We start from the raw sequence: 9202 nt of genomic DNA on the forward strand, positions 1-9202 counted from the left end.
GCTGTATAGTTGTAAATGTATACACATCAGTATGATGCTGTATAGTTGTAAATATATACACGTCAGTATGATACTGTATAGTTGTAAATGTATACACAACTGTATGATACTGTATGGTTGTAAATGTATACACATCAGTATGATACTGTATAGTTGTAAATGTATACACATCAGTATGATACTGTATGGTTGTAAATGTATACACATCAGTATGATACTGTATAGTTGTAAATGTATACACATCAGTATGATACTGTATGGTTGTAAATATATACACATCAGTATGATACTGTATGGTTGTAAATGTATACACATCAGTATGATACTGTATAGTTGTAAATGTATACACATCAGTATGATACTGTATGGTTGTAAATATATACACATCAGTATGATGCTGTATAGTTGTAAATGTATACACATCAGTATGATACTGTATGGTAAATGTATACACATCAGTATGATACTGTATAGTTGTAAATGTATACACATCAGTATGATGCTGTATGGTTGTAAATGTATACACATCAGTATGATGCTGTATAGTTGTAAATGTATACACATCAGTATGATACTGTATAGTTGTAAATATATACACATGAGTATGATGCTGTATGGTTGTAAATATATACACATCAGTATGATACTGTATGGTTGTAAATGTATACACATCAGTATGATGCTGTATAGTTGTAAATGTATACACATCAGTATGATACTGTATGGTTGTAAATGTATACACATCAGTATGATACTGTATAGTTGTAAATATATACACGTCAGTATGATACTGTATAGTTGTGAATGTATACACATCAGTATGATACATATGGTGTAGTGGGCATGTGTGTGTCGTACCGGATGCTATGGCACTCGGGAAGTAAAAGGCTTATCGTCAACACTTAGTTGTGTCGTCTCTCCTCCTGGGAACAGCAAGTCATGCAGTGAAGGACCCATAGAACACTACAGTTGTAAATATATACATATATACACATCAGTAGCTCTAGATGTCAAAAAAAATTGTGCAAACAGTGTTTCCAATACTACAGCAAGACTATCCATGATACAATAGTGATACTAGTCGAAATAATCAAAGATTGGTCACAGTGGCTAAATGACCAAGCAATCGATCCTGTTTTCTCATAATCGAAAACACAAACAATTTTGGAACACTTGTTTGCTTTAACAATATTTTTCACAAGGTTGGTTTTGTCTGTCATTACATTTATATTTCATCAGCTCTACGATCTTGTTCCAAGTCAGGATTGAATTATCTTGAAGAGTCCAGGAAATAAATGTTCGTAGCGTACTAGTAATCCTTTAAAGATGTGAAACTTGCACATGGTGAGCTGAACAGTGACCATGCTGACAGTGTCATCTTACTGTGTGGTGATATGAATTAAAGGACTGGTAGTGAGATGGATGACGTTGAAGATGACAGTATTGACTACCTTACTGTGTGGACTGGTAGTGAGGTGGACGACGGTGAAGATGACAGTATTGACTACCTTACTGTGTGGTGATATGAATTCAAGGACTGGTAGTGAGATGGATGACGTTGAAGATGACAGTATTGACTACCTTACTGTGTGGACTGGTAGTGAGGTGGACGACGGTGAAGATGACAGTATTGACTACCTTACTGTGTGGTGATATGAATTCAAGGATTGGTAGTGAGTCGGATGACGTTGAAGATGACAGTGACCATGCTGACAGTGTCATCTTACTGTGTGGTGATATGAATTCAAGGATTGGTAGTGAGTCGGATGACGTTGAAGATGACAGTATTGACTACCTTACTGTGTGGACTGGTAGTGAGGTGGACGACGGTGAAGATGACAGTATTGACTACCTTACTGTGTGGTGATATGAATTCAAGGACTGGTAGTGAGATGGATGACGTTGAAGATGACAGTATTGACTACCTTACTGTGTGGACTGGTAGTGAGGTGGACGACGGTGAAGATGACAGTATTGACTACCTTACTGTGTGGTGATATGAATTCAAGGATTGGTAGTGAGTCGGATGACGTTGAAGATGACAGTATCGACTACCTTACTGTGTGGTGATATGAATTCAAGGACTGGTAGTGAGTCGGATGACGTTGAAGATGACAGTATTGTCTACCTTACTGTGTGGTGATATGAATTCAAGGACTGGTAGTGAGATGGATGACGTTGAAGATGACAGTATCGACTACCTTACTGTGTGGTGATATGAATTCAAGGACTGGTAGTGAGGTGGATGATGTTGAAGATGACAGTATCGACTACATTACTGTGTGGTGATATGAATTCAAGGACTGGTAGTGAGGTGGATGACGTTGAAGATGATTGTATCGACTACCTTACTGTGTGGTGATATGAATTCAAGGACTGGTAGTGAGGTGGATGACGTTGAAGATGACAGTATCGACTACCTTACTGTGTGGACTGGTAGTCAGATGAATGATGGTGAAGATGACAGTATCGACTACCTTACTTTGTGGATTGGTAGTGAAATGGATGATGGTGAAGATGACAGTATCGACTACCTTACTTTGTCGACTGGTAGTGAGATGGATGACATTGAAGATGACAGTATCGACTACCTTACTGTGTGGTGATATGAATTAAAGGACTGGTAGTGAGATGGATGACGTTGAAGATGACTGTATCTCTACCTACCCCTTGAATACTTCATGTATGATGCAAACTGCCACCGATGAATGATGGTGAAGATGACAGTATCGACTACCTTACTTTGTGGACTGGTAGTGAAATGGATGATGGTGAAGATGACAGTATTGACTACCTTACTGTGTGGACTGGTAGTGAGGTGGACGACGGTGAAGATGACAGTATTGACTACCTTACTGTGTGGTGATATGAATTCAAGGACTGGTAGTGAGATGGATGACGTTGAAGATGACAGTATTGACTACCTTACTGTGTGGACTGGTAGTGAGGTGGACGACGGTGAAGATGACAGTATTGACTACCTTACTGTGTGGTGATATGAATTCAAGGATTGGTAGTGAGTCGGATGACGTTGAAGATGACAGTATCGACTACCTTACTGTGTGGTGATATGAATTCAAGGACTGGTAGTGAGATGGATGACGTTGAAGATGACAGTATTGACTACCTTACTGTGTGGTGATATGAATTCAAGGATTGGTAGTGAGTCGGATGACGTTGAAGATGACAGTATCGACTACCTTACTGTGTGGTGATATGAATTCAAGGACTGGTAGTGAGTCGGATGACGTTGAAGATGACAGTATTGTCTACCTTACTGTGTGGTGATATGAATTCAAGGACTGGTAGTGAGATGGATGACGTTGAAGATGACAGTATCGACTACCTTACTGTGTGGTGATATGAATTCAAGGACTGGTAGTGAGGTGGATGATGTTGAAGATGACAGTATCGACTACATTACTGTGTGGTGATATGAATTCAAGGACTGGTAGTGAGGTGGATGACGTTGAAGATGACAGTATCGACTACCTTACTGTGTGGACTGGTAGTCAGATGAATGATGGTGAAGATGACAGTATCGACTACCTTACTTTGTGGATTGGTAGTGAAATGGATGATGGTGAAGATGACAGTATCGACTACCTTACTTTGTCGACTGGTAGTGAGATGGATGACATTGAAGATGACAGTATCGACTACCTTACTGTGTGGTGATATGAATTAAAGGACTGGTAGTGAGATGGATGACGTTGAAGATGACTGTATCTCTACCTACCCCTTGAATACTTCATGTATGATGCAAACTGCCACCCTCTGTACCTGAGCGAGGACAATGTCGTTAACAGTTATGGAAGCAACTCTTAGACTTGTGCAGATCATTTAATGTCCATGTACTAAATGGAAGGTGGTTAGAAACATCTGGTGATGTTACCTATATTGGTCCCCGTGGTTTTGTTACTGTGTGTCTCATCATGGTTGTATTCAACTGTGACTGACTTTAAAGTTATATCACGCTCTAAGTAGCAGTAACACTTCAGCTTTTCCATGACCAGAATGTGAATATATACTACCCATCAAAAGTATACACTCACTGGTGTAAATGTAGCCACTTACTTCAATCAACTGTTCTGAACTATACATTAAGAAACTGTGCATTGTCAAAATATTATCCCAGTTGATAAGTACGATAACAATGTCAAACGTACATATAAACCTTAATGGAGGGATCATGAGACCATAACAAGTCGTGAGAATTTCAATTGAAAAGTCAATCACAATGACGTCACGAGTCCAGAAGCAGGACAGGGGTCAAACGACCATGTCACAAGCTCAATAACGGGTATGTCCACCATCGGCATTGAGAACAGCAGTGCATCGACGACGCCATAGAGCCTATCAAACGTGCAAGGAAGGCTTGTGGGAGGTCACGCCAGATTCTCTCAAGTTCTGTTGCAAGGTCAAGGACGTTATCTGGTGGATGAGGTAGACGTCGATCCATCTCGTCCCAAACATGCTCTATCGGGGAGAGATCCGGTAAATTTGCAGGCCAAGGCAGTAAGTCAACATTGTGGTGTAGCAAGAAATCCATAGCAATCCTTGCCGTATGAGGGCGGGCATTGTCCTGTTGGAATGTTAACCCAGGGCCATGACGTTGTAGAAAAGGAATTGCCACAGGTCGAAGAATCTGATCCCTGTAGCCCACACCAGTTAAGTTGCCCTGAACAATCACCAAAGGAGTTCTTTGACGTGCTGTTATTCCACCCCAAATCATCACAGAACCACCACCAAAGCGATTCCTCTCAAAGACACAGGCACGTTGACGTCCATCACTATGGGAAATGTTAAACCTGGACTCATCTGTAAAAACAACATTTCTCCACCAAAACAAAGGTCTGCGGACATGATTTCAGCACCACATTCGTGAGCTTGTCGATGACGCTTGTGTCAGGATAGGCCGTATGGCGGGACGTCGTGGTCTGATCCCGTGATGACGTAAACGTTGTCGAACTGTGTTGGGGTGGATACAGGCGCTAAGTCCTGGGAAGGTTCGGGCAGTGATTACTGCAGTCTGAAACCTGTGGTGCAGATGGGTCACCCTTATCCATCTGTCCCGTTGTTACACATGGACGTCCAGAACGTGGCTGATCGATGACGTCATTTGTGTTCTGGTAGCGTGTGCAGCCACTTGTCGTTGAGACATTCTCCCATGGACCATCCCAATGGCCTCATGACGTTGTGCAGACGTGAGCCTTGGCATGCTATGCGTTTCAATAGCCTTTAATTTTTTGAACAATCGCAAGGGCAGGGGTTGAGCTTTCCAAAGTGACAGTATTGTGTGGCATTCATTTGCTCAGTTTCTCTTTCCCGGAATGCACGTGCAACAACGTATTGCACGTCTCAAGGATGAACCCACTGACGTCACGGAACGTGGCAAGTGCATGCATGTTGGATACATGTCACTAATCTCTGAGTTTAAATCCTTATGTGTCTACACAGGTTTGATAAATTTAGATTTTAAATTTTTGTAAGCACAGTTTCTTTATGTGCCTAGTATATATTTTGCAAAATACTAAATACTGTTGAAAGGTACTGTTTACACATGAACTGATGTATTGTAAAACAAATTCATAACGTTGAAAAGATTATTGTCATAGGTTCAATAAATGATGAAACTTAGTGAAAATTGGAGAATTCTTAACAAAGCTTTACACTAAAACGCAGCTGATTTTAGGAAGGATATTTGCACATGCTTTTCAGCAATTTGATGCATGATCCTCATGCAATTCATCTGCATAAGATTTGCAGTTAGTTCCCCCAAGTTAGTACAGAAATTCATCTTCCATGTAACCATATATATATACCTCTTTTATTCTTAATATACATAAACGACATAGTTGATGGAATCGAAAGTAATATACTCCTTATCGCAGACGACACATCACTCTATCTAATAATCGACGATCCCCATACGAGTGCATATATTCTTAACTCAGATTTAGACAGAATATCTAAATGGGCGGAAACCTGGCAAGTAAAATTTAATCCAAACAAAACTGAAACTATCCAGTTTTCACACAAAACGAAACCTTCTACGAAACCTCCCCTCTCGATGAATGGTACCCCTATTGTTACGAGAGTGTTTTTTGTAATTTGTAATAACATTGGTTAGGTGATAATAATTATGAGTCACAATGTTTAAAGTTTTGAGTGTTGGTTGTGGGTCACATTTTGAGTCATATATGTTCAGTGGCAACAGTATTTTAGCGGCACGCCTTTATGATAGCGCTCCAGAATAACCTCCCTTGACCGGATGTTTATGTGTTGACATCGTCATGTCGTATGTTCAACACGCTTCGAGAAAGATTTAAGTGGTTAATGATACAGCCATGCTTTGCTGGAAAGTTCGAGAATCTGTGTCAGTATATATAAAGGCTGGCTGTTGTGTTGTGTTGGCTCTGTGACTGCCAAGACTCGGGTGAGTTAATATTTTATATATGTGACCAATAACTTTAGATTTGTGACTCAATTGCATTGTATTAGAAATCTGTATTGTGATTCATTGTAGCTGGCCCATGGTTTGCTCAATATATTATTGAATATTTTAGACTTGTCTGTGTTATATTTTGCTGGTTCAAAGGGGATTCTTAAACCTTTTGTCACAGCAATTATTTAACCGTAACACTATAAATGAAGTGCAGATTCATAAACACTTAGGCATTATTTTTCAGGAAAACCAGTCCTTTGGCATTCCCACATTAATGAAATGATAAGGAAAATTAGCCCTATGATTAATTACCTTCGTAGTTTTAAATATAGACTATCACGCAAAACTCTCGAAACAATGTATAAAAATTTATCTTACCTCTATTTGACTATTGCTGTCATCTCTGGGACAATTGTACAAACGAACAGTCCTTGTCACTAGAAAACCTTCACTTAGATGCCTTACACACAATATGCGGTGCAGTTAGGGGTACGAGCCATGCGAATCTATATCATGAGACAAAACTGACTTCCTTATCGAAACGGAGAGAAACTTCTAAATTAACATTATTTTACAAAATGGTAAACCATATGGTTCCTGACTATCTTTGTGATCTTGCTCCAGGGAATGTTTCTGATAACAGTAACTACAATCTTAGGAATAATGAAAATTATCAGACTATAAGATGCAAATCTACTAATTATGCCAAATCGTTTTTGCCCGATACAATTAAACTGTCGAATGACCTACCTACAAATGCTACAAACGCTTCCTCTGTTGGACAGTTTAAGAATTCAATCACACCACAAGTTAATACCAACACAATGTTCGATCTAAATTTTGGTAGTCGATTTTGTCAAATAATACACTGCCGCCTTAGATTGGGATGCAGTGACTTAAACAGTGATAAGTACAGTAGAACACAGATATAACGAACTCCAAGGGACCAAGAAATTTAGTTCGCTATATCCGTTGTTCGTTATTCACATTTGACCGCCATCTTGGATTGTAGAGATGTAGACATTCACAAACATTGCCTATATCATGTTGATACATATGAAGTTTATTTGGCAATGGATACCGTCCTCGTCAACAAAAACTTTCGTTTTTCATAACGTTGTGGCCGATTATTCAGCCTGCGGTGTTGAATGGGTTAAACACGATATGTTTGTTTTGTTAATTAATGAATGACCATCAAACAATGTTGATTCACCGCCAACAAGATTGATGTATACTGTACCGCTAAGTGGCTGAGCTGACACTGAGTGAGTTCGCTAATCACGTCGTTAATTGGGTCTTGGGGGTAGTAAATCAGTTCGCTATAGCCGTTAATTCGCTACTCATGAGTTCGTTATTCACATATAATTTTAATGATATTATAAAGGACTGTTGACGGGACTTTTAAATTTGTTCGCTATATCCGTTTGTACGCTATATCCGTGTTCGCTATAACCATGTTCTACTGTATAATTGTTTCATTTCTGATAATGCTTCTTGTTCCTGCTCACAAGATTATGAGGATGTATTCCACTATTTTGTCATGTGTCCTAAATATAATACCATTCGATACGAATCGTATTTCTATGTGACAGGTTTCTCCCTGCGGGATGTGCTAAATGGCAATAACTCGGTATCTCATCAGATGAATATGGATATACTACGGTCAGTCCATCAATTCATTATTACATCAAAACGTTTTGATTCATAAAGTTTTGTAGCTTCTCTTATTTTTTATTTGTATCAAATGGCCATGAAACAAAACCAAGATAAATGGTGATATCCATGATTGTTATTATTCAGAGATAACTTGTTATAACCACTATAAATATGTATTATGCACAAATGTGAACCTTCACATGTATTATGGAGCAGCATTAATATAAGCCATTTAGGCTTGTTTGAGAATCCTTTTCTTTCTTCTTGAATAGAGTAAAATATGTTTAAACCAAACCATATATATATGCATAAAATATAGTGAGTGCTTTAAGTGAGTCTAAGCTTTTGACGGGTAGTATATGCTGTTGTGGCAAGACTCACTTTAGACTGAAACGCTCTCACCAAAGTTTATTTCCATTTTTTATCTTCGTTGTAGTGTTGTATTAGGTACATATGTTCTATCGTTGTGTAGATATGTTCTATCGTTGTGTACATATGGTCTATCATTGTGTACATATGTTCTATCGTCGTGTACATATGTTCTATCGTCGTGTACATATGTTCTATCGTGTACATATGTTCTATCGTCGTGTACATATGTTCTATCGTCGTGTACATATGTTCTATCGTCGTGTACATGTTCTATCGTTGTGTACGTATGTTTTATCGTGTACATATGGTCTATCGCCATGTACATATGTTCTATCGTCGTGTACATATGTTCTATCATTGTGTAGATATGTTCTATCGTCGTGTACATATGTTCTATCATCATGTAGATATGGTCTATCGTCGTGTACATATGTTCTATCTGTGTTCTACCATAACTCAACATGTGCTGCTGTCAACATGGAGGCCTACTGTCTGACTGGGCCCATGTGCTTCTGATCATGTGATCATGATGTGAATGATGTTATAAAGTTGCAAAGGTTCTGGCAGCAACCTGGGTTTGAAACTGGGACCTGTGTATTTCTAAATAGTTAACACAAGTGGTTCCAATGAATAATCCTTAAAACCACAGGCACTTACATAGATGTGTTGACAATTTTAGAATATTCAAATTAACTTTTACTTAAATTAAATTGAGAGGCTAAACTT

General features: G+C 38.9%; 2 long non-coding RNA genes across 4 annotated transcripts; one reads left to right on the plus strand and one right to left on the minus strand.

Annotated features, from left to right (window-relative positions):
• The first annotated feature begins 1627 nt into the window (after positions 1 to 1627).
• On the plus strand, positions 1628 to 2114 carry LOC124268828. Its single transcript, XR_006896355.1, has 3 exons — positions 1628 to 1649; positions 1750 to 1993; positions 2083 to 2114. It is a non-coding gene; the product is annotated as an uncharacterized LOC124268828 (long non-coding RNA).
• Positions 1698 to 4009, minus strand: LOC124268827. Of its 3 annotated transcripts, XR_006896353.1 has the most exons (5): positions 3664 to 4009; positions 3274 to 3492; positions 2129 to 2420; positions 1796 to 1982; positions 1698 to 1722 (listed from the first exon to the last, which is right to left on the minus strand). It is a non-coding gene; the product is annotated as an uncharacterized LOC124268827 (long non-coding RNA). The 3 variants fall into 3 exon arrangements; XR_006896354.1 differs by lacking the exon at positions 1698 to 1722 and having other exon boundaries at positions 1865 to 1925; positions 3664 to 4008; XR_006896352.1 differs by lacking the exon at positions 1698 to 1722 and having other exon boundaries at positions 1930 to 1982; positions 3274 to 3663; positions 3736 to 4009.
• Between the last annotated feature and the right edge of the window lie 5193 nt (positions 4010 to 9202).

This window comes from Haliotis rubra, unplaced genomic scaffold, assembly GCF_003918875.1.
Source record: "Haliotis rubra isolate DU_JTF1 unplaced genomic scaffold, ASM391887v1 Scf140, whole genome shotgun sequence".
Taxonomy (NCBI): Eukaryota; Metazoa; Mollusca; class Gastropoda; order Lepetellida; family Haliotidae; genus Haliotis; species Haliotis rubra.